We start from the raw sequence: 26,642 nt of genomic DNA, 5'->3' as shown, positions 1-26,642 counted from the left end.
GTTATTTTCTGCAAGAAAATTTTCATGGTCCGTTTCTTTATTCCTTTTTTTATTTTATTTTTTTAACATCATACATAGATGCATAGTCAGCTAATGTACATGTTTCTAATATTTCAGGGCGTTTGCTGTACTTTACTATAATATTTTCATATTGAATGTTATTAGAAGTATCTGGCAATAAATTTATAGTCTCAATGTCTTTTATTAGGTATGTCCTCTTTTCTTGTGGGCTTGTATTAATGAATACAAAAGATCTAGAACTTTTTCGTAAAGGGATTTGAAGTATGAGGTAGGCAGCTTCTTGCGCACTTATCTCGGTACAGTTTAAGAATTTGTTACCTATATGCTTGAGTTGTTCTTTTATACTTGGATTGTGATATACTTCTTTTGCAGCTTGTGCAATTATTTTGCTCATTCCACGTTGAGATTTACTAATATATGAAACAATATATACAGCACAGGCATATGCATCTAAGATGTATTGTATATCTATGTTTGCTTGCCATGCTTGTAAAATTGTAGGATTGTAGTTATTAATAAAGCATTCAGCAGGTGTTCTTTGTAGAAAAATAGTTTTCTTTTCAATAATTGATTGTATACATTTAAGATACTGTTTTATATCTAGTTGCATTGAATCTAAAAACTGACTAAAAGTGTAATTTTGAAATTCTTGTGAGTTCATCGTTAGATGTATTAGTTCAATTTGCTGAAGGAGATCTTGATCTGTTTTGTCTAGCTCTAATTGTTCTAATATATACGTTTCTGGCATTGGATATTTTGGGTACTGATATTTGCATGTTCTTTTATGTTTAATACGACAATTCTTTGTATGCCCGTGCTTTTGGAGCGGTAATAAAGACTCTATATTTGGATCTTGAGTTTTTGCACATGTTACATACTTATTGATAAAAGTAATAACTTTATTGAGTTCAGAAGTTTCATATTGTGGGGCATTCTCGATCCATATTATGGCATGTATATGTGGGGATCCTCGTTGTTGGAATTCTACTCTATAAAAGTAATCTATTATTTTGCCGATAGGATTACTTTCATGTAATAGTATACAATTAAATAGTTTTCTAACTTGGAAGTCAAAATGTCTTGCACAAGTTATAGGATTTTGTTGTATTAATGCGCATTTTGTTTCCCATGACATATTTTGAAATTCTTCTTTTGTACATTCCTTTTGGTTTTCACTACGCAATAAGATGTTAATTAAATGATACCATTTTGTTTCAGCAGCTGATAAAGTCAGAAAGAAAGTTGGTATCCCTAATTGTCTGATCATAGCAAATACATCTTTTTTGCATTGCTCCCAATATGGTGGTGAACTACGTACAGTTTTAAGTATTTTGTACCCCTCATTAAATTGTAGAATTTTGTCTAATTTTTGTTTGATGTCTTTTGCAGTTATAACATGGCCATTATTAAAGTATTTCCTAAGGGAGATGTATATTTTGCTATGTATTTGTTTTATGCGCAACTTTGTCAATTTAAAGAAAACATTTGTTATAGACTTTGCTACTCTTTTATCATTACTCCTTAATTCCCATTGACAAATTGTGCTGTAATGTACTGGTACATGCCTTTCTTTATTTGTTAGCCTTCGCTTGCCACAAAATATTGTAGGGAAAGCTAAATATTCAGAATCTATGTCTTCATATAGACCTCTTGGTGTGTTATGTTCTGCAGGTGCTAAATTTAAAATATTAGTATTTTCTGTAGTTATAGTTTCATTAGTTAACATAGTATCTAAATTCCCTGCTGCTATGTTGTCTTCAGAATCTGATGTATCGTTAGTATCAGAAGTGTCATTACAAGGTGTTATATTTGCAGGTGTATATTGCCAATCTGGATTAATGGTGACTCCATATTCTTTGAACATATTGCTAGTTATGTTATGTTATGTTATGTGTTATGTTATTTGTCTTTTTGTATAGCGCAACGGTTACTCAAAAAGAGTGTCCCGGCGCTTTAGGTAAGGCGGACAGATTTCAGAATAACACAACACAGATAAAAGAGGAGAGGAAACAACAGAAAAAAACAGAGCTACTGGCAGACCTATTGAGAAAACAGCCAGGTTTTGAGACCTCTTCTAAAATCAAGGAGGGTAGTCGCCCCCCGCAAAGAGAGCGGTAATGAATTCCACATCTGTGGAGCCAGAAGACTGAAGGAGCGACCCCCTAGGCGGGCCCTCTTCACGCGCGGAACAGCCGCCAGAAGTAGAGATTCCGACCTCAACGAGTGGGTAGGAAGGTAAAAGGTCAGTCTCTTTTGGAGATGTTCAGCTCCCACAGCATGGAGCGCTTTATAGGCAAGGGTCAGAGCCTTAAAGGCAATCCGTTTGCGTATGGGTAGCCAGTGTAGCGTCACCAACAACCCAGAGACGCTGGTACGTCTACTAAGGCCAAAGATGGCCCTGGCCGCCGCGTTCTGTACAACTTGCAGCCTCTGCAGCAGATACTCTGGCAGGCCCAGGTAAAGAATGTTGGCATAATCCAACCTGGAGCCTATCAGGGCCTGCACTGTCAACCTCTTGTGCTCCTCGGACAAGAGAGGCAGAAACTTCCGCAACATTTTTAAAAGGCCGAAGCAGGTACCGGTTACCCCCAAAATCTGGGCTTTCATCGTCAGCCCCTTGTCCATCTTCACCCCTAAGTTTTGGGCCATGGGCGAAGAGCCGGACGGAGGGAACATGTCGATGGGCCACCAGGCCTGCCAGCAGGGCTCCGTATCGCACCCGAAGAAGAGTACCTCTGATTTGTCGGAATTGCACTTGAGGCTGTGCAGTTGGAACCATGCGAACACAGCCCCAAGGCAATTCTGGATACTCTCCCCGTCAAAGTCAGCCCCCCTCTCACAGGAGAAGAGGAGCTGGGTGTCGTCGGCATACGACACGATCCGGGCACCAAATGACTCCACCACCGCCGCCAAAGGGGTCATATAGATATTAAAAAGGGTCAGGCTCAATATAGAGCCCTGAGGGACCCCGACTCCCAGAGGCGGCATTACAGCGTTGTCAGGTGGTGTCCAGATCGTTTGCCGGCGGCCGGCCAGAAAGGAAGAAAACCATTTGAGCACCGTCCCCCGCAGGCCAATCTCAGAGAGTCTTGCGAGCAGGCCCTCATGGGGGACGGTGTCAAAAGCCGCCGACAAGTCCAACAACACCAGCATGACTTTGCCCCCGGAATCCAGCACCCCTTTAATGGTTTCCGAAACCTTCAAGAAGCGGGGTCTCGGTGCTGCGATTTGAGCGGAAGCCCGACTGGGAGTCATGCAAGATCTCATGGGACTCCAAAAAATTGGAGAGCACCGACTGAACGTGCTTCTCCAAAATTTTTACAAGGGCCGGCAGCAGCGAAATTAGCCTGTAATTGGCTGGAGCTTTCGGGTCAAGTCCCGGCTTTTTAAGCAACGGGATGACCATTGCCTGCTTCCATGCTGGCGGCACCTCTCCCAAACTCAACGACAGGTTGAGAAGAGGGTGAGCCAGCGGATTAACCACCTCCGCCAAGTTACCCAGGAGCTTAGCTGGGCAGGGGTCAAGCGGAGACCCAGATTTTAAGTTGCCCATAAGCGCTAGGGAAGCGGAGGCTGGCAGAGATGGAAACTCAGCCAGTATGGCGCCCTGCCTAACTAGGGGAAGCGTGCCCGCCTCGGGCATCGGCAAAGTGACCGGTCCACTCGATAGAAAGGAGTCCTGGATGAGTTTGATCTTGCCTGTGAAAAAACACGCGAGATCCGCCGCCCAGGATACTGCGGGGCCCTCTTCCGAGGTGGTAGTCCGAGGTGAAATGAATTCTCGAACAATAGTAAAAATCTCCTTACTAGAGTTTGACGCTGCCTCAATTCTCCCCGCAAGATAGGCTTTTTTTTCAAGGCGGATGTCCCGGTGGTAAGCTCTAACCAGAGCCTTATAGGCAGACCTGTCCTTACAATCGTAATGTGCCCGCCAGGCCCTTTCGGCTACCTTGCACTGCTGCCGCATAGCCCACAGAGCAGTGGTAAACCAAGGGGCCGAGACCCGCTTAGGTGTCAGGCGGGGGGGCAGAACAGGGGCCAGGTCATTCAGCCTCTCCGTCAGCCATTTTTGCAGGGACTCCAAGTCTCTCTCTAGCTCACCAGACAAAGGGCAAGGGTGAGTCGCAGCCGCCTGAGCCAGCATCTCAGGGGTCACCCTGCTAAATGCTCTAAAGGCTCGTCCCTGCTGCTGTGAGACAGGGTTCGGCACCCTGACATTGCCACTGATTACAAATTTGGCAAGCCAATGGTCCGACCACAAGACAGGAAGAATCTCATTCACTACCAAAGGAGAAGTCGAGAAGACCTGGTCAAGGGTATGCCCCTTATCGTGGGTCGGGCCCTGCAGATGCGGGATAAGACCCAGCGACGTCATGACCTCCAAGAGCTTAATAGCGGCGGGGTCCGACGGATCATCCATCCGGATGTTAAAGTCCCCCGCCACCAAGCAGTGTTCTGCTCTCAGGGCTAAACCCACCAACCCCAACTCGAGGTCGGCAAAAAACGTCCCAAGCGGACCAGGGGGGCGGTAAACTAACAGTCCCTTGACTGATTGATGCGGCGCTAGCACGATTGAAAAAGCCAGCGATTCCGAGCCGCGGATGTCCTCGGTCGGCAAGATGGTACAGGGCGTACCCTTCTTTACCACCAATGCGACCCCGCCACCCCTGCCCTTTGCTCTGTCCTTCCTGAAGATGTCAAAATCAGGCGGAATGGCCATAGCCACATCAGGATTGGACGCTTCACCCCACCAAGTCTCCGTCAACATAAGACAGAGTGGCTTCTCGGTCTCGAGGAGCTCAAAGATGTGTTGCGCATGGCAGCGAGCAGATCTGGTGTTTAACAGCATGCAAGCATACTCAGCACCCGCTGTGCTAATAGGCGGGGCTGATGACAGGACCCGGGTAGGATGCCAGCCACAACCGGGACATCGCGACTTACCCCTATGACGGCGCGGAAAAACGGTGCAACAGCAGCTCTCCCTAACATTCAAGGAGCGCAACTCCGTGAAGGAGTACCGTACCCGATGAGCACCCAAATTACTCATTCTCGGTGAGACAGAGCCCCGCCCGCTGCCAAAACGCCTCCGGAACGCGGACGGGCGCAGACGGGCAGGACTCTGGCTTGACTCCGGCGCGAGTCAGGCGCTACCGCTGCGCGTCACCGCTGCGTGAGTTGTGGGAGCTGTAAATAGGAGCTCACCTGTACTCCTGCAAAGCGCTAGAACGCTCAGGCAGGTGACGTGAGATTCAGTAGTCCCCCCCCAAGATGGCGACCGGCGCCACGAACAGGCAACAATAAGGTGAATAACTCCGTCCAAAACGCGGTGGGGGCACAATTATAGTGCAAGTATGGGGCCAGCACAGGATGCAAGTTAAAAACAAGGTAGAACTAAATAAATTGAACAGAAATAGAAAAACGGGATTTTTTAAAATAAGCCAAGCGCAGCGCGCTGTAATACCAGCAGCAACAAAGCACCTAAAGGCACCTTACCAAAGGCAGAGCAACAGAAGTGCTCGCCTTAAATAGGAGCTCACCTGTACTCCTGCAAAGCGCTAGAACGCTCAGGCAGGTGACGTGAGATTCAGTAGTCCCCCCCCAAGATGGCGACCGGCGCCACGAACAGGCAACAATAAGGTGAATAACTCCGTCCAAAACGCGGTGGGGGCACAATTATAGTGGAAGTATGGGGCCAGCACAGGATGCAAGTTAAAAACAAGGTAGAACTAAATAAATTGAACAGAAATAGAAAAACTGGATTTTTTAAAATAAGCCAAGCGCAGCGCGCTGTAATACCAGCAGCAACAAAGCACCTAAAGGCACCTTACCAAAGGCAGAGCAACAGAAGTGCTCGCCTTAAATAGGAGCTCACCTGTACTCCTGCAAAGCGCTAGAACGCTCAGGCAGGTGACGTGAGATTCAGTAGTCCCCCCCCAAGATGGCGACCGGCGCCACGAACAGGCAACAATAAGGTGAATAACTCCGTCCAAAACGCGGTGGGGGCACAATTATAGTGCAAGTATGGGGCCAGCACAGGATGCAAGTTAAAAACAAGGTAGAACTAAATAAATTGAACAGAAATAGAAAAACGGGATTTTTTAAAATAAGCCAAGCGCAGCGCGCTGTAATACCAGCAGCAACAAAGCACCTAAAGGCACCTTACCAAAGGCAGAGCAACAGAAGTGCTCGCCTTAAATAGGAGCTCACCTGTACTCCTGCAAAGCGCTAGAACGCTCAGGCAGGTGACGTGAGATTCAGTAGTCTCCCCCCAAGAGTTAGTAGTTGCTAAATATATTGCAGCGTGTTTAACTTTATTAGGTCTCACCTTCTCAAAATGTGTATAAGATTTGTAACTTAATTTTCTTTTTAATTTAATGGGAATCGTCATGTTATCATTAACTTGCCTAGGTAAAACAGTAACAGTTGTCATAACATCTGCAGGTACATTAACTACTGCACCTGATAGAGATTTTTGGAACCCACGTGGTAGTGCTCTAATTTGTAAAAAAGGTATTCTTGGTGATACTAATCTTTCTTCTAAATTATGCAACTGTAAAGCTGCTGGAATATTAGGAAAAGTCATACCATTATAAAAAGAACAAGGGGGTATTTTGTTGTTATTGATATATGTGTAACATGTTTTACATATCTCATCAGTTTTGAATTTGCTAATGTTACACTCTAAGAATTTTGCTTTCTTTGTAATACTGTGTGTTTTTACTAAATTCTGTTTATGCCATAATTGATTGCAAATAGTGCAAGCATACTCCGGACCATATCTTATTTGGGCATGAAAGCTACTTATTATTTCAGTTGTTGTTTGTAACCTTATATTAGTATCAGTGTTATCTGAATTTTCAGCTTCTTGTGTATGCTTTCTTTTCCTGTTAGTTTTTTGCGCCTGTATCCTACTAGTTTGTGTTGGTAATTGATCACTATGTGTAAATGATACAGTTATGACATTGTCATTGCTATTAGTTATGTCAGCAGTGACATTACTGTGTGTTGTTAAAAGCTCTTCATTTGCTTGACTATTGCTGTTTACTGTGTTTGTACTTGTATTTCTGACTTGTATGTTTGTAGTTGTAATATGTGTTAATGCATTTACCAATACTTTTGTAGTATGGACATATATGTTTTTTTTAGACTTCATTTTATTCTCGCTAGTGTTTTTTAGTGTTGCGTTAAGTGATTTTTGGCTAATTGTTATAATTTTTACAGGAGTTAATTGTAAACTAATACTTTGTGAATGTGTTAGTCTTCCTTTATTAGGTAACTTTATGATGTATTGGATAAGTTGATTAATAGATTCTATTTCTATAGCAATACATGTTCCATTAGGATGTGGTATTGCTTTTTCATCTTGGCTATGTGAATCAAATATAAAGTAAGAATGGTTATTTTTAAATACCGAAATTGCATTATTTTCTATACAGATTAAAACACCATTTTCTAAATTAATTGTTGAAGTTAATGCTGACATTAATTTAGCATTTTTACTTTTGTTGTCTTCATTTATCTCACCTTGAAAGCTTTTTTTCAGCTTAGTAGAATAGATTATGTTATTGTGAACTATGTAATTAGGTAAATTATGTAGTAGTTCACAATTATCGTTATTAAGAGAGTGCATTTCAGTATATAAAGCATCTCCAAGATCCATTATACAATTTACATCTAAAGTGTCCCAAGTAGATGCTGGTTTACAGTAGTTGTGTAGTATAGCAAATAGACTCATTGTTAGAGATTGTGAATATTGTGATGTGTTTTAAATGGTGTTTTGTTTATGCTCCTGTGTTCTATTAACTTTATCTATATCTTGTGGAGGTTGTGCCAAATTATCATTATTTATGTCTCTATTTGTGTCTGTTAGACTTTTAGTCAATATGCTATTGGCCCTATTTTCAGGAATTATTATTGTATTACTTACAGGAATAGGTTTATAAACATGATCATTAATATCTGTATATGTGTTGGCATGTAAATTACCTTGTGATGTTTGTTTTTCTAAATGTTTGTTTATGCTATTTTGCTGAAGTGTTTTTCTAACTATACTAGCATATGTGTTAGTTGTAGTATTATTCTGTGGTGTACTAGTATATTGTGGTGGATCTATGTGATGGCTGTTAGTCGTAGTTAGTTCTGTACGTGTTGTAGGAGTTAAAAATGGATTTGGATCTGATCTAGTACTAAGAGTATTAGCTAATGATGTTGATGGCTGTTCTACATTAGTAAAGGTTCTGAATTTTGATTCACGTATGATATTTTTTGCTCTTTCTATACGTGTCTGAAAGGCGTGTGTAAAAAAATTAGAACATGCTTCAGTAGAATGCACATATATATATTTTCTTGGTATAGAATTTCTATTTTGTTCATTATTGACTATTGCTTTTTGAAGCGTATCTTTTTTAATAGTAGTTATATTTATAGGAGTTAATTCATATGGCACGCAATTATCATTTGGACCTTTAATGCTATGTGCAAGCTTAGTGATGTAGTCTAGAAGATTTTCAAATGGTATTTGTATAGTAATACATGTTCCATTTGGGTGAGGCATTCCTGTGTTATCGCGGCTATGTGAATCAAATACAAAGTATGAATTGTTATTGTTTATAATAGAAATAACATACTTTTCCATGCAAAGTAAAACACCTGAGTTACAATCTAGTGCAGCTTTTAATGTTGTTATTAATGTTGGTGTTGATGGGTCAAAATGTTTTAATATGTCTCCATATGATGGTTCTTTAAGCTTAAGTGCATAGATAGTGTTATTGTGTTGTATAAAATTTGGCAATTCGTCTGGATGCATAAGTATTTGACTATTAATTGAATGCATATCTGTGTATAAAGCTTCACCTAAGTCCATAATGTGATGTAAATCTTCTTTAGTCCATGTATTTGCAACTTTGCTATAGTTGTGTATAATAGCAAATGTGCTATTTGGTAAACATTGTCTCCCTCTTGAATTACTTGAAAATCTTAAATGCCCCTGATGATAATCCGCTTGCAGTATTTTGATCATATTTATTGCTACGCTGATTTTTATTTCTTAAACTGTTGTCTAAAGAGTATATTGAGTATGTGCTATTTGTATATAGTTACAGTTTACGGCAAAATTGCTATATTTATATTATAGTTATTAATGAGATTTATTTTTATTTCTTTTAATTTCTAGCCTATTTTTTTCCTGGTAATCTTTTAAGTATTACTTTTATAATATTTAGGTCTTTTATTTATACTTGAGTATTTATATTTTTAATTTAATTAGGCTATTCTATAAACATATATATATATATAAATATATCTATATACATGCACACACACACATATATATCTATATATATATATATATATATATATATATATATATATATATATATATATATATATATTACCTACTGGCGGTCGCCAGTAGGTAGTTATAGTTAGGATTTTTTTCAATGTTAAATCTCAAAATTCTATTTGGAATAACTTTGGCACCGGTTGACGAATCTGCCTCAAAATTTCCTGAAAATGGCCTCGTCGAGCTCCGGTCCTTCCTTGAAAGTTTGGGGGGGATTCGTCAAGCGGGGGCCGAGATAAAAGGGGGGTCCCAAAACGCGTTTTCCCCATGTTAATTTCCATAGGGCGGTCGATTTCACTTTTAGCCCGAACGGCTGAATGGATTTACACCAAACTTGGCAAAATTGTAGGGACTGGTAGCCCGATGTGCCTTTGCTATGTCTCAAGATATGTGCTCCAGTGGATTTTGAGTAATTTAGGTTCAAAAAAATATATATATCTATAGCAGCGCTCCGGTGCGCGCACCGGAGAGCGCTCCAGGCGCGCCACGCGAGGTGCGCATGGAAAGCTGATTGGCTCTCGGGTGTCTGTAAACATTCGAAACAGTCCAGAGCGGTCGCCATCTTGTGTCTCGGTAAAATCGAGACATAAGAGGTGGCTAAAACAAAGTGGGAACTGACCATAAGGCGTCAGGGATAGACCCCTTTGACCCCCTAGGTTTGATGTGGGGGCTATAAAAGGGCCCCGCGGGGCATTTAAAATATATATTTTTTTTTTTCGTTTTGCGCGGGGGAAGCGCACGGTGCGCGCACCGGGGAGCGGCCCTGGGAGCGCACTATGATGAAAAAAGGTGACAGAGTGTTTAAAAAATGAAGTTTTGATTTAGAAATTGGAGGTAGTTCTAAAAAGAACTTTTTTTTTTCTTCTTTTTGTTGTTTTATATTTTTTTTTGTGTTTTTTGAACTTTTTGAACTTTTTTTGGCTTTTCAAAACAGTTTTATATATTTTTTTGTATTTTTTTGGGGGGAGAAACAAAAAAAGGGAATTGAAACTGGCTCAACTGGAGCAAAAAAACAAAAAACCCAAAAAATTACTTATTTTTGGGGCACTTGTGATTATCACCTGCAAGGACGATGAGTTTCACACTTTTTTCCCCATAGGAGATAAGTTTGCCACAAGCAGTGCAAGTAATTTTAAAATCAGCAAATCTCGGCTGAATGCAAGGCATCACCTCGGATGTTTCTGGTTGCGAGGAAGTGGGTTGGTTTCTTTGGGAGGGGGTCTTTGATGAATGGGGGAGGTTACTGGCCATTTCCCGGAACTCTGCACGAGAGTAGTTGTTTGGATGCTTTCTTGTCATGTGCCGAATCATGGTATAGTTACCAAAAGAATATTTCTTATTTGGGTTGCCCCGTGAAAGTTCATCATTGCAGATGAGGCAAGTGACTTTGGGCGCATTCACCTTTTTTTTCCCCTCTGGAATTGAAAAAAACTGCCAAATGAAGTGTGGTTTGGGTTTATAAGGTGTGTTTTCTTCAGGCAGCCATCTTCTTCTCCCCTCCTCCTCTTCCTCTTCCTCTTCCTCCTCCTGTTCTTGACCACCAACATAATTTGGAGCTGGTCCTCTTGGTGGTTGTGGTGGTGGTGGTGGGGCAGATGCACCAGCTGATGCTACTAATGAAGCCATTTTATAGTACAAAATATTACTCAAAGAGCAAAAAAGTAGACAGAGCAACAAACAGGTCTTCCTCAGTCAAAGGACAAAGTCAGAATAAGGAAAAAAGGTGGGGTCTTTCATCATTTAGAAAAAAAAACTGTCCTGAACCAATGAGAAGTGTTATTTTCAGGTCACAAGACCAGGGGCTTCATCATTATGAAACCAAAACTGTTATGAACCAATGAAAAGTGTTATTTTCTGCTCACATGACCCGACGCGCTTACGCTACGCGCCCGGGGCGCGCCCGGGGGCGCGCCCCGGGTCGCGCAGCGTAAGCGCGTCGGAAGTTTACGTTGTGCGATCGTATTCGCTCGAGTACTTCCGGGTGCGCTTACGCCGTGCGTATCACGCGGTCGCGGCTACGCGATACGTCACGATTATGTTTTCGTTTGCGATATTGGCGCTCACGGGACGCTCCCCGGAGCGCGCCCCGGGGCGCTTTGTAAAAATACGCTTTTCGGGGCGCTCCCCAAAATAATTTTTTTAAAAAAAATTGGGAAAATTGTAGGGACAGGTAGCTCTATTCTGAAGTGGTTTGTAAAAAACATTAACTTTAGAAAAATATGTATTGTGCTACATTGGGCTTAATATATGTTAGAGCCAAAATGTAGCCCAAATGTAGCCCAAAGTAGCCCATTGTAGCCCAAAGATGGCCACCAGAGATCAAAAATTGAAAATGTAGCCCAAAATTCAACTAGATGTAGCCCAACTGTAGCCCAATGAGAAAATGTACCAGAGTGTTAAAAAGAACAACTAGAGTGCTAACAGTCTTATTTATAAAGTGAAACTTATAGTTAGGAATTAGCATTAAAAAAACCTTTGAAATTCACTGAAAAAACCATAGGTTTCACACCAGTTATAGTTAGGAATTAGCATTTAAAAAACCTATTAAATTCACTGAAAAAACCATAGGTTTCACACCAGTTATAGTTAGCTGGAAATTTTACTGATATAAAACCATTGAAATTCCCACGTTATAGTTAGTCGGACTCACTATAACTTGCGCGTGCAATGCACTGCTGATGACATCACATATTACATCACTCATGACATGGTCAGTGACATCACTCATGACACCATCCTTGTGACATAGTGACAGACCTCCTTTCACTATAATGTAACCCTTGAGACACATATTCAAAAATAGAAACTGAAATTTTTTAAAAAATGGAGATACCTATATCAGTTACAACAAGCAATTCAGTAATTCCACTATCTATATACACATCCACTCTTTCACCAACAGTTCTATATAGTCACTCATACATATACTCACTCATCATATGAAGTGATACACCTATACATCCTGTTACACACCGACATTCATCCAAAAGTTACTCACACACATATTCACACGTGCAAATAAACTATTGAACATCCATTTATTTGAATATAGAGTTATACACACACTTCCACCTTACTTCTATTTAAAATTACACATATTTATTCTCTTAAACAATCACTTATAGAAACACATACTTATTTAAACAGGAACTCTTACAATCTCTTACTCTCACATATACTCACTTATATACATCAATATTCATATATACTAGATTAAAACATATGTAGGTACTGATAAAGACACTAGTGAGACAGTCATTCACTCACTAACAAACACATATAGACACTCATCCACCCATACAGTCCTGTACATATGCTGTCTTCAAAACACATACAAACAAAGAGTCAGTCACTCATGCATCTATGTGCTAAGTAATACCCCCACTAAACCATATAGACAGTCATACTGATACTAATAAAAATATCTAATAACCCATATACATACGCATGTAGCTACTTACCAACACATGTAGCCACTTATACACAAAGTGAAACACTAATATATATATTTAAATATTTAAACATAACTCACTAATATTTATTTTTCAGAAAGACACATATTCACTGGATGGTGTCATCAGTGATGTCATGAGTGATGTCACTGACCATGTCATGAGTGATGTAATATGTGATGTCATCAGCAGTGCATTGCACGCGCAAGTTATAGTGAGTCCGACTAACTATAACGTGGGAATTTCAATGGTTTTATATCAGTAAAATTTCCAGCTAACTATAACTGGTGTGAAACCTATGGTTTTTTCAGTGAATATATATATGTATATATAGAGAGTAAATGAGTTATGTTATCTTGTTTATAGATCTATACTATTTGATGTTGTTAAAAGTCTTTTTACTGTTACAAGTGGATAGAGAAACAAAAACAGTTATGTACTTTTACCTCGATGTTGTTTGGACACGCAATTAGCAACTTGTGATCTTGTAAGGAATAATTGCCAACCTATGAAAAATGAGAAAAATGCATTAGTTAGTACTTTTAATAATAGTATTTATTAATGTATTGTATTACAAGAAAGAAGGTAAGGTAATGAAAGTGTTTAGTAAAGTGTATTTGTATTTTTGAGCAAGTCATAAATAATAGTGAGTTGCATTTGTACTATAGTGTTTTTAGATAAGCATGTACTTAATATTGTGTAGTTTATTGTAGTAAAGAGTGTTGGGTAGATTTTGTGCGTTTAAAGCGTGTTAGAGTGTGTGTGTGTATAGAGAGTGTGAGAGCATAATACTGAGAGAGTAATATAGGAAGTGTGTACAGAGAGTATGTAAAGAGATTGTGTGTTACAGAGAGTGTGGTACAGAGAGTATGGTACAGAGAGTGTGGTAAAGAGTGTATGTACAGAGTGTATGTACAGAGGGTGTATGTAGTACAGAGGGTGTATGTAGTACAGAGGGTGTATGTAGTACAGAGGGTGTATGTAGTACAGAGGGTGTATGTAGTACAGAGGGTGAGCGTAAGACACAGAGCGTAAGAGACAGAGCGCCAGACAGAGAGCGCCAGACAGAGAGCGCCAGACAGAGAGTGCCAGACAGAGAGCGCCAGACAGAGAGCGCCAGACAGAGAGCGCCAGACAGAGAGTGCCAGACAGAGAGCGCCAGACAGAGAGCGCCAGACAGAGAGTGCCAGACCGAGAATGTATAGAAAGTGAAAAGATGTGAAAAAGTTGGCAATGCCTCACGTAAGCAACCCAATTGGAGTTTGCAGATTGGTTCTCACCTGCACTCACTTTATCATCATCAGCGATTGCCAACTTATAGTGCACCACACTCTCTGCATTATACTTTTTGCATCATGCTCTCTGCACCAGACTCTCTGCACCACGCTTTCTGCACCACGCTTTCTGCACCACGCTTCCTGCACCACGCTTCCTGCACCACGCTTTCTGTACCATGATCTTTGCAACACACTCTCTGAACTACTCTTACAATGTAGTACAGAGAATGCGGTACAGAGAGCGTAATACAGAGAGCGTAATACAGAGAGCGTAATGCAGAGAGCGTAATGCAGAGAGCGTAATGCAGAGAGCGTAATGCACAGAGCGTAATACACAGAGCGTAATACACAGAGCGTAATACACAGAGAGTAAGAAACAGAGAGTAAGAAACAGAGAGTAAGAAACAGAGAGTAAGAAACAGAGAGTAAGAAACAGAGTACGAAACAGAATAAGAAACAGAGCGTAAGAAAAGGGCGTAGGGAACAGAGTGTAAGAAACAAAGAGCGCAAGATAGAGACCATAACACAGAGAGCCTAACACAGAAAGCATAATACAGAAAGCATAGATAACAGAGCGTGATATATATATATAATGTGTAACAGAGTGTATCTTAGAGAGCGTGTATAAACAGTGTACTAAACAGAGTGTAAGAAACAGAGAGCGTAAAACAGAGAGAGTAAGACAGAGCATAACACATAGAGCATAACACAGAGAGTATAATACAGAGAGCATAGATAACAGAGCGTAATACATATCATGTGTCTCAGAGTGTGTTTTAGAGATCGTGTATGAAGATTGTATGTACAGAGAGTGTATGTACAGAGAGTGTATGTAGTATAGAGGGTGTATGTAGTATAGAGGGTGTATGTAGTATAGAGGGTGTATGTAGTATAGAGGGTGTATGTAGTACAGAGGGTGTATGTACAGATAGCATTGTACAGAGAGCGTAGTCCAGAGAGTGTAGTCCAGAGAGTGTGGTACAGAGAGCATTGTACAGAGAGTGTGGTACAGAGAGTTTAATACAGAGAGCATAATACAGAGATCATAATATAGAGAGTGTATTTGGGGGCCTTTAAGTTTTGCTGTTCTTTAGACAGTGAGTGTCCTTATGTGTTGCTCAGAACAACAAAAGCACAGACCCAGCACAGACCCAACTATGAAAATGGCTGTAGATATGTAAAGGCCATTTTGCTCTGACCCTCTCTGAAAGAAGTTGCTCAGTACTCCTTTGAACGGTATGTATGTTTTTTTTTTGTTTACAAATTTTTTGGAAAAGGTATATTTTCGTTTTTCTAGGTCCAACATCGCCCGTGCATCTCCCTGCAGCGATGTGCACTACTGTGCACTGAGTTGTTCTGATCCGCGGCTCTTTTGCAGTTTGAGGTAAGCTATCTTTTCTTTTGCAATAATCTTATGTTTTTTTTGTCTTTTGTAGATCCAACATGGCCCGTGGCGTCTCCCTGCAGCCGTGTGCACCACTGTGCACGAAGCTGTTGAGACGGGTATGTATGTTGTTGTTTTCGTTCAGAGGTAAGCCATGTTTGTTTTTCTAGGCTAATCTTATGTTTCTTATCTTTTTTGTAGGTCCAACATGGCCCGTGGCGTCTTCCTGCAGCGATATGCACTACTGTGCATGAAGTTGTTTCGATATGCTGTTTTTGTACAGTTTGTGAAAAGTTATCTTTTCAATTTGGCTAATGTTATGTTTATTCTCTCTTGCTCTCTGTACAACGCTCTCTGCACTATGCTCTTTGCCTTATGCTCTCAGCACCACAGTGGAGGGATGATGCAGTGAGAAGTTGATGAGAGTGCAGCAGTGAAGGGACAATGCAATGGGTAGCTGAGCAGAGAGTGCATTAGTGAAGGGACGGTGCAGGGAGAAGCTGAGGAGAGAGTGCATTATTGAAAGGACGGTGCAAAGAGAAGCAGAGGAGCGATTGCAGCATTGAAGGGACGGTGGAGGGAGAGGTTGAGGATGTCAAACGTACTCTACAACAAAGTATTGAAATGTGCTAGAAAGTGTGTAATAAATTAAAGAGAGCATAATACTGAGCGAGTAATATAGGAAGTGTGTACAGAGAGTATGTAAAGAGATTGTGTGTTACAGAGAGTGTGGTACAGAGAGTATGGTACAGAGAGTGTGTTAAAGAGTGTATGTACAGAGTGTATATACAGAGGGTGTATGTAGTACAGAGGGTGTATGTAGTACAGAGGGTGTATGTAGTACAGAGGGTGTATGTAGTACAGAGGGTGTACGTAGTACAGAGGGTGTATGTAGTACAGAGGGTGAGCGTAAGACACAGAGCGTAAGAGACAGAGTGCCAGACAGAGAGCGCCAGACAGAGAGCGCCAGACAGAGAGCGCCAGACAGAGAGTGCCAGACAGAGAGCGCCAGACAGAGAGCGCCAGACAGAGAGCGCCAGACCGAGAATGTATAGAAAGTGAAAAGATGTGAAAAAGTTGGCAATGCCTCACGTAAGCAACCCAATTGGAGTTTGCAGATTGGTTCTCACCTGCACTCACTTTATCATCATCAGCGATTGCCAACTTATAGTGCACCACACTCTCTGCATTATACTTTTTGCATCATGCTCTCTGCACCAGACTCTCTGCACCATGCTTTCTGCACCACGCTTTCTGCACCACGCTTTCTGCACCACGCTTCCTGCACCACGCTTTCTGTACCATGTTCTTTGCAACACACTCTCTGAACTACTCTTACAATGTAGTACAGAGAATGCGGTACAGAGAGCGTAATACAGAGAGCGTAATACAGAGAGTGTAATGCAGAGAGCGTAATGCAGAGAGCGTAATGCAGAGAGCGTAATGCACAGAGCGTAATACACAGAGCGTAATACACAGAGCGTAATACACAGAGCGTAATACACAGAGAGTAAGTAAAAGAAACAGAGAGTAAGAAACAGAGTAAGAAACAGAGAGTAAGAAACAGAGAGTAAGAAACAGAGTAAGAAACAGAGTAAGAAACAGAGCGTAAGAAAAGGGCGTAGGGAACAGAGTGTAAGAATCAAAGAGCGCAAGATAGAGACCATAACACAGAGAGCCTAACACAGAAAGCATAATACAGAAAGCATAGATAACAGAGCGTGATATATATATAATGTGTAACAGAGTGTATCTTAGAGAGCGTGTATAAACAGTGTACTAAACAGAGTGTAAGAAACAGAGAGCGTAAAACAGAGAGCGTAAGACAGAGCATAACACATAGAGCATAACACAGAAAGTATAATACAGAGAGCATAGATAACAGAGCGTAATACATATCATGTGTATCAGAGTGTGTTTTAGAGATTGTGTATGAAGATTGTATGTACAGAGAGTGTTTGTACAGAGAGTGTATGTAGTATTGAGGGTGTATGTAGTATAGAGGGTGTATGTAGTATAGAGGGTGTATGTAGTATAGAGGGTGTATGTAGTAGTCAAGTCAAGTCAAGTCATAAAATTTGTATAGCGCACTACATACCCAGAGGGTTTCAAGGCGCTTAGGAAGGGGAGGAGGATTATTTGTCAAATATCCACGTTTTAAGCTGCTTTCTGAACGCTAGGTGGTTCTGGGTGAGGCGAAGGTAAGCGGGGAGTGAGTTCCATGTTTTAGCAGCCAGGTATGAAAAGGATCTGCCTCCCATGGTGGTCTTGTTGATGCGAGGTACCGTGGCGAGGGCTTGGCTGGAAGACCGTAGTTGGCGGGAGGGGGTGTAGAAGGACAGTCGAGAGTTGAGGCAATCTGGTCCGATGTCGTAGAGTGATTTGTGTGCGTGGGTAAGCAGTCGGAAAGTGATCCTCTTATTGACGGGTAGCCAGTGGAGGTCTTTAAGGTGACCAGAGATGTGTTCGTTGCGTGGGATGTCTAATATGAGCCTGGCTGATGCGTTTTGGATTCGTTGGAGTTTCTTCTGGAGTTTTGGGGTAGTACCCGCGTAGAGGGTGTTTCCGTAGTCCAGTCGGCTCGTGACCAGAGCGTGGGTGACTGTTTTCCTGGTTTCGGAGGGGATCCAGCGAAATGTTTTTCTGAGCATGCGAAGAATGTTGAAGCAGGAAGAGGATACGGCGCTGACTTGTCTGTTCATTGAGAGTGAAGAATCCAGGATGACGCCAAGGTTCCGTGCGTGGTCTGTCGGGATGGGTGCTTTTCCGAGGGCTTCCGGCCACCAGGAGTTGTCCCATGCAGAGGGGGAAGTACCTAAGATGAGGACTTCTGTTTTGTCTGAGTTCAGTTTCAGACGGCTTTGTTTCATCCATTCGGCAACTTCTTTCATTCCATCGTGTAGGTTAGTTTTGGCGGTGCTGGGGTCATTGGTGAGAGAGAGGATTAGTTGAGTGTCGTCCGCGTAGGAGATGATGTTGAGGTTGTGTTGGCATGCGATGGCCGCGAGGGGGCTCATGTATACGTTGAAGAGGGTGGGACTGAGTGAGGATCCTTGAGGTACGCCGCAGATGACTTCAGAGGCCTCGGACTTGAATGGAGGAAGGCGGACTCTCTGGGTTCTTCCGGTGAGGAACGAGGTGATCCATTCAAGTGCTTTTCCTTGGATTCCGATGTTATTGAGGCGTTGTAGAAGGGTGCTGTGGCAGACTGTATCGAATGCTGCAGAGAGGTCGAGGAGGATGAGGGCGACTGTGTCTCCATTGTCCAGTAGAGTTCGAATGTCGTCTGTTGCTGCGATGAGGGCGGTCTCAGTGCTGTGTTTTGCTCGGAAGCCAGATTGTGAGGGGTCGAGGGATTTGTTGGCTTCGAGGAAAGCGGCAAGCTGGTTGTTGACGGATTTCTCGATGACTTTGGCCGGGAATGGAAGAAGCGAGATGGGGCGGTAATTTTTGAGTTCGGTGGGGTCCGCTGTTGGTTTTTTCAGAAGGACGGTGAGTTCAGCGTGTTTCCAGTCTTCTGGGAAGGTAGCTGAGTTGAAGGAGCAGTTGATGACGTTTCGGAGGTGCGGTGCTATGGCGGAGTCTGCTTTGTTGAAGATGTGGTGAGGGCATGGGTCTGTGGGGGATCCTGAGTGGATGGAATTCATCAGGCGGATGGTGTCATCAGTGGAGATTGGGTTCCAAGCGTTGAGGGTGTTCACGGGGGGAAGATGGTCAGCAGATGGTAGGGTGGGTTGGTTTCCGGGTTGGTTGTCAAAGCTGTTGTGGATGTCTGCAATCTTGTTGTGGAAAAAAGAGGCTAGGGAGTCGCAGAGGGTTTGAGAGGGGGTGATGTCGTTGGAGTTGGCCGAGGGATTGGAAAATTCCTTGACGATGTTGAAAAGTTCCTTGCTGTTGTGGGCATTGTTGTCGAGTCGATCCTTGAATGCTGTTTTCTTGGCTTTTCGGATCAGTTGGTGGTGAGTGCGGGTGGCGCTTTTGAAGGCGTCCTTGGTGCTGGTGGTTGGGTCTTTTTTCCAGGCCTTTTCAAGGGAGCGGCAGAGTTTCTTGGACTTCTTGAGATCATCGTTGAACCATGAGGCTTTCTTGCTGCCAGGTTTGCTTTGACGTTTTTTCAGTGGAGCTAAGGTGTCAGCGGTGTTGGATAACCATAGGGTGAGGTTGGCGGCGGCTTCGTTGGCGTTAGAAGAGAGGGCTGGGGAGTTTCGAAGGAGCGATGCGGAGATTTGGTCTGTGGTGATTTTGTTCCAGTTTCTTTGCAGGGTAGGTTGGGAGTGGTTGAAGGGTTTCGGCTTGTTGTAGATGAAGTGAACGCAGCTGTGGTTGGTCCAGAGGAGATCCGTAGTGTGGCTGAAGGAGACATGATTGCTGGATGTGAAGATGGGGTCGAGTGTGTGACCTGCGATGTGGGTGGGGGAAGTGACTAGTTGTTTAAGTCCGAGGTTGGTGAGGTTGTCCAAGAGGGTGGTGGTGTTGCGGTCGTTGGTCTTTTCAAGGTGAAAGTTGAGGTCTCCCAGAAGGATGTAATCTTTGGAGGGGAGCGCGTGTGGGGTGATGAAGTCCGTGATGTCTTCACTGAATTTTGTGCGAGGTCCTGGAGGTCTGTAGAGGAGAGTGCCTCTGAGTGTTGTTTTGGGGTCGATGTGGATCTGGAAGTGAAGATGTTCGGAGTTGGCGAGATTGACGTCAGAGCTGGTTGAGATGCGGATAGATTTCTTGTGGACGATAGCGATTCCTCCTCCTGTGTGGCTGGTACGGTCTTTGCGGGTGATCTTATAGTCTTCAGGGATGGCAATGGTGATGTCTGGTGCGGAGGAAGCATTCATCCATGTTTCCGTAAGGAAGGCGATGTCCGGAGAAATGGTGTCTAGTAGATTCCATAGGTCAATGGCATGCCTGTGGACCGATCGGGTGTTGAGAAGGATGCATTGTAGGTGGTTGGGGTCGGGAATCTGTGGTGTGGTCGTAGCAGAAATGTTGTCGGTGCCGCTGAATTTGCAGGAGTAGCAGGAGAAAGGGCCATGGGTGTGTCCAGGAGCGGCTTGGACGCAGTTGGGGGCGCGACCAGGGTTAAGGGCTAGGAGGGTGGTGGCATCGTAGGTGATGCGGGAGGGCTGGGCAACGCGAGGGGCAGGGGATCTGGCGCTGGGCGTGGTCCAGGCGCGGACGGGCGTAGACGGGCTTACCTTTGGCGCACCTTCGGCGTGTACGTAGCGCGTGGACGCTGCGCGTGGGGGCATTGGCCATAAATGGATGGTGGGGGGGAGGGGCGAGGGCGCTTCAGCTGGGAGGCGGGGCGGGCAAAGGAGGACGACAACAACAACAAAATGGAGGTGGAGGGGTCAGGGCGGCAGGAGCGCTAGGGGGGAAACGCAAATACTACAACAGGGTCACGCTACGGAACAAAATGCAAATGAGTTAAAGCGGCGAGATGAAAACAAAATATGCAACAGAGTCATGCTAGCAGTATCGCACTGCAAATGGGCAAATCGGTAAATTCAGCAATCAAAAATGGGCAAAGCGGCACTTCTAGCATTGTACAGAGAGCGTAGTCCAGAGAGCATAGTCCAGAGAGTGTGGTACAGAGAGCATTGTACAGAGAGTATGGTACAGAGAGTTTAATAAAGAGTGTATGTACAGAGTGTATGTACAGAGGGTGTATGTAGTACAGAGGGTGTATGAGCCAGAGGGTGTATGTAGTACAGAGGGTGTATGTAGTACAGAGGGTGTATGTAGTACAGAGGGTGTATGTAGTACAGAGGGTGAGCGTAAGACACAGAGCGTAAGAGACAGAGCGCCAGACAGAGAGCGCCAGACAGAGAGCGCCAGACAGAGAGCGCCAGACAGAGAGCGCCAGACAGAGAGCGCCAGACAGAGAGCGCCAGACAGAGAGCGCCAGACCGAGAATGTATAGAAAGGGAAAAGATGTGAAAAAGTTGGCAATGCCTCACGTAAGCAACCCAATTGGAGTTTGCAGATTAGTTCTCACCTGCACTCACTTTATCATCATCAGCGATTGCCAACTTATAGTGCATCACACTCTCTGCATTATACTTTTTGCATCATGCTCTCTGCACCAGACTCTCTGCACCACGCCTTCTGCACCACGCTTTCTGCACCACGCTTCCTGCACCACGCTTTCTGTACCATGTTCTTTGCAACACACTCTCTGAACTACTCTTACAATGTAGTACAGAGAATGCGGTACAGAGAGCGTAATGCAGAGAGCGTAATGCAGAGAGCGTAATGCAGAGAGCGTAATGCACAGAGCGTAATACACAGAGCGTAATACACAGAGCGTAATACACAGAGAGTAAGAAACAGAGAGTAAGAAACAGAGAGTAAGAAACAGAGAGTAAGAAACAGAGAGTAAGAAACAGAGCGTAAGAAAAGGGCGTAGGGAACAGAGTGTAAGAAACAAAGAGCGCAAGATAGAGACCATAACACAGAGAGCCTAACACAGAAAGCATAATACAGAAAGCATAGATAACAGAGCGTGATATATATAATGTGTAACAGAGTGTATCTTAGAGAGCGTGTATAAACAGTGTACTAAACTGAGTATAAGAAACAGAGAGCGTAAAACAGAGAGCGTAAGACAGAGCACAACACATAGAGCATAACACAGAGAGTATAATACAGAGAGCATAGATAACAGAGCGTAATACATATCATGTGTATCAGAGTGTGTTTTAGAGATCGTGTATGAAGATTGTGTGTACAAAGAGTGTATGTACAGAGAGTGTATGTAGTATAGAGGGTGTATGTAGTATAGAGGGTGTATGTAGTATAGAGGGTGTATGTAGTATAGAGGGTGTATGTAGTATAGAGGGTGTATGTAGTACAGAGGGTGTATGTACAGATAGCATTGTACAGAGAGCGTACTCCAGAGAGCGTAGTCTAGAGAGTGTAGTACAGAGAGCATTGTACAGAGAGTGTGGTACAGAGAGTGTGGTACAGAGAGTTTAATACAGAGACCATAATACAGAGATCATAATATAGAGAGCGTATTTGGGGGCCTTTAAGTTTTGCTGTTCTTTAGACAGTGAGTGTCGTTATGTGTTGCTCAGAACAACAAAAGCACAGACCCAGCACAGACCCAACTATGAAAATGGCTGTAGATATGTAAAGGCCATTTTGCTCTGACCCTCTCTGAAAGAAGTTGCTCAGTACTCCTTTGAACGGTATGTATGTTTTTTTTTGTTTAGTTTTTTTTTGGAAAAGGTATATTTTCGTATTTCTAGGTCCAACATCGCCCGTGCATCTCCCTGCAGCGATGTGCACCACTGTGCACTGAGTTGTTCTGATCCGCGGCTCTTTTGCAGTTTGAGGTAAGCTATCTTTTCTTTTGCAATAATCCTATGTTTTTTTAGGCTTTTGTAGATCCAACATGGCCCGTGGCGTCTCCCTGCAGCCGTGTGCACCACTGTGCACGAAGCTGTTGAGACGGGTATGTATGTTGTTGTTGTTTTCGTTCAGAGGTAAGCCATGTTTGTTTTTTTAGGCTAATCTTATGTTTCTTTTCTTTTGTCTAGGTCGAACATGGGCCGTGGCGTCCCCCTGCAGTGATATGCACCACTGTGCATGAAGTTGTTTCGATATGCTGTTTTTGTACAGATTGTGAAAAGTTATCTTTTCAAATTTGCTAATGTTATGTTTATTCTCTCTTTCTCTCTGTACAATGCTCTCTGCACTATGCTCTTTGCCTTATGCTCTCAGCACCACAGTGGAGGGATGGTGCAGTGAGAAGTTGATGAGAGTGCAGCAGTGAAGGGACAATGCAATGGGTAGCTGAGCAGAGAGGGCATTAGTGAAGGGACGGTGCAGGGAGAAGGTGAGGAGAGAGTGCATTATTGAAAGGACGGTGCAAAGAGAAGCAGAGGAGTGAGTGCGGCAGTGAAGGGATGATCCAGTGAGACGTTGAGGAGAGTATGCATGGAGAGGCTGAGGAGCGATTGCAGCAGTGAAGGGACGGTGGAGGGAGAGGATGAAGAGGGAGTGCATCAGTGAATAGACGGTGCAGAGAGAGGATGAAGAGAGCGCAGTAGTGAAATGTTGGTGGAGGGAGAGACTGAAGAGAGAGTGCAGCAGTGAATGGACTGTGCAAAGAGAGGCTAAGGAGAGAGTGCTGCAGTGAAGGTATGGTCCATTGAGATGTTGAGGAGAGAGTGCAGCAGTGAGTGATGGTGCAGTGGATGAGTCAGAGGTGCAGCCTGGATGCGGGAGTCTGAGCAGAGAGGGCATCAGTGAAGAGACCGTGCAGGGAGAGGCTGAGGAGAGAGTGCAACAGTGAGTGATGGTGCAGTGGATGAGTCAGACGTGCAGGCTGGATGCGGGAGTCTGAGCAGAGAGGGCAGCAGTGAAAGGACCGTGCAGGGAGAGGCTGAGGAGAGAGTGCAACAGTGAAGGGACCGTGCAGGAAGAGGCTGAGGAGAGAATGAAGAGATGTTGCAGTAAGAGGCAGAAGAGAGAGTGCAGCAGTGAAGGGATGATCCAGTGAGACGTTGAGGAGAGTATGCATGGAGAGGCTGAGGAGCGATTGCAGCAGTGAAGGGACGGTGGAGGGAGAGGTTGAGGATGTCAAACGTACTCTACAACAAAGTATTGAAATGTGCTCGAGCGTTCGTGGCCCGTCACAAACGAGACACGATTTGGTGTGCAATCTGTTGACAAACGGATGGATTGTAATAATGCGCTATTACTTTACTAATATTATTACTTTCGGCTCATTTCCAAAACTTTACCTAGCATGTCACAGAGTTAGACTACTGAATACAAATGGGCATTTTTACAGGAAGAGCAGTTGTTTCTCACAAGAGAATGTCATCTGTTTGTTAAAGTAAAAGTTACCCCAGGACACTGATGATGACAGACGGCACACGAGGAGACGGGTGCTTTACGTAGAGTCCGGGGTTACAGCATCCCCCCTCCCGCTCCCCACAGCAAAGCGACAGGGCTCTTTCCCGCATGGCTACTATTTACTGTTAATGCTTTTACAAACACTGGTAGTACTCTTTATGGAGTTACTACAAATGATAAGATCTTTTAAATACACTCATTTCTTACACTGCAGCTACTAAAGAACATGAGATATGGCAAAAGTTGCATCACTTTTCCGTTCATTCAGATTACATTTGTATACGTTGAGGAGAGTATGCATGGAGAGGCTGAGGAGCGATTGCAGCAGTGAAGGGACGGTGGAGGGAGAGGTTGAGGATGTCAAATGTACTCTACAACAAAGTATTGAAATGTGCTCGAAAGTGTGTAATAAATTAAAAGGTGCACGTATATTTTGCAAATAAAATGTAAAGGTATAACATTGTTACATATATCGTAAGTCAAAATATAAGTGAAGTTAAAAAAGGTAAAACCTTAAAAGTCAAGCATTGTGTAATTTTCAATGTATAAATTTACTTACAGTTCTGCAACAGAGATATATCAGCTCTCGAAGTATACTGCCTGGCTACCACTCGAGAAAAGCTCGCTCGAATGCTTGAAATACTAGGAAATAAAAAATAATGTCAGTTACTTGAATAAAATAATTCAAGAAGTGTGGCATTGGGCAGACAGCGCACGAGGAGACGGATGCTTTACGTAAGGAGTCTGTAGCTACCACATCCTCCGCCCTCTTCCCCCCCCCCCTCTACTGACAGCAAAGCAACAGGCTGTTTTTGCGAACACTAGTGCTGCTATTTAAAGAGTTTATACGAGGGAAATACACTCCGTCTAAACACTGCAGCTACCAAAGAGCATTAGATACGGCAACAGTTTCATTATAATGAACGCTTTTTACAACAAATTAACGAAATGTGCTAGACAGAGTTTTAAAAATTACAGAGTGCATCAGTGAAGGGACGGTGCAGGGAGACTCTGAGGAGAGAGTGCAACAGTGAAGGGACCGTGCAGTAAGAGGCTGAGGAGAGAGTACAGCAGTGAGTGATGGTGCAGTGGATGAGTCATGGGTGCAGCCTGGATGCGGGGGTCTGAGTAGAGAGGGCAGCTGTGAAAGGACCGTGCAGGAAGAGGCTGAGGAGAGAGTGCAGCAGTGAGTGATGGTGCAGTGGATGAGTCAGGGGTGCAGCCTGGATGCGGGGGTCTGAGTAGAGGGGGCAGCAGTGAAGGGACCGTGCAGGGAGAGGCCGAGGAGAGAGTGCAACAGTGAAGGGACCGTGCAGGGAGAGGCTGAGGAGAGAGTGCAACAGTGAGTGATGGTGCAGTGGATGAGTCATGGGTGCAGCCTGGATGAGGGGTTCTGAGCAGAGAGGGCAGCAGTGAAGGGACCGTGCAGGGAGAGGCCCAGGAGAGAGTGCAACAGTAAAGGGACCGTGCAGGGAGAGGCTGAGGAGAGAGTGCAACAGTGAAGGGACCGTGCAGGGAGAGGCTGAGGAGAGAGTGCAACAGTGAGTGATGGTGCAGTGGATGAGTCATGGGTGCAGCCTGGATGCGGGGGTCTGAGCAGAGAGGGCAACAGTGAAGGGACCGTGCAGGGAGAGGCTGAGGAGAGAATGAAGGGATGTTACTCCTAGACTGAGGAGAGAGTGCAGCAGTGAGTGATGGTGTAGAGAGATGCTGAAGAGAGTGCAGCAGTGAGTGATGGTGCAATGGACAAATTATCTAAATGTACTAGATAGTGTTTTAAAAATTACAGAGTGCGCGTAAATTTGACAAATAAAAGCTAAAGGTATGACAGCGTTACATTTCTCGTAAACAAATGTAAGTGAAGTTAAAAAGGCTAAAAATTCAAAACAAAGCATTACTGTCTTTCCATTGTATGAAGTTACTTACAGTTCTGTAAAATCGACAGATGAGCTCTTGAAGTATACGGCCTAGCTTCTTTTTATGAAATTTTCAGAATGTTCGCTCGTGTGCTTCAAATACTGAGAAAGGAAGAAATAATGTCAGTTACTTTAATTAATCCAAAAAAGGATGAGCACGTGTAATGTACAAAAACAGCATGTATGTGCCCTGTGCCCCTGAGACGCGCTGGAGAGGGGCGCTATGGAGGTGGTCAGCCCCGGAGACAGTCCCCAAGCAGATAGGGTATGCGCGAGCAAGGTAAGGTAGCTTGAGCGTTCGTGGCCCGTCACAAACGAGACACGATTTTGTGTGCAATCTGTTGACAAACGGATGGATTGTAATAATGCGCTATTACTTTACTAATATTATTA

General features: G+C 43.6%; 1 protein-coding gene across 2 annotated transcripts in view; it reads right to left on the bottom strand.

The window, feature by feature from the left end:
* LOC147731673 (uncharacterized) overlaps window positions 1-26,337 on the bottom strand; it is a 32,464-nt gene extending 6,127 nt beyond the window's left edge. The window contains exons 1-3 of one of the 2 annotated variants that reach the window (XM_086958785.1): window positions 26,260-26,337; window positions 24,893-24,975; window positions 13,260-13,319 (exon numbers count right to left, since the gene is read on the bottom strand). The gene's annotated coding sequence lies outside the window, so the exon portion shown is untranslated. Of the gene's footprint in view, window positions 1-13,259; window positions 13,428-24,892; window positions 24,976-26,259 lie in introns of those variants that run through there. The other variant, XM_086958786.1, reaches the window with a different exon arrangement.
* Window positions 26,338-26,642: the final 305 nt, after the last annotated feature.

The sequence above is a fragment of the Lissotriton vulgaris genome, chromosome 2_1 (genome assembly GCF_964263255.1).
Source record: "Lissotriton vulgaris chromosome 2_1, aLisVul1.2, whole genome shotgun sequence".
Taxonomy (NCBI): domain Eukaryota; kingdom Metazoa; phylum Chordata; class Amphibia; order Caudata; family Salamandridae; genus Lissotriton; species Lissotriton vulgaris.
Note: the sequence above shows the minus strand (reverse complement) of the source record. Positions and strands in the feature narration are given on the sequence as shown.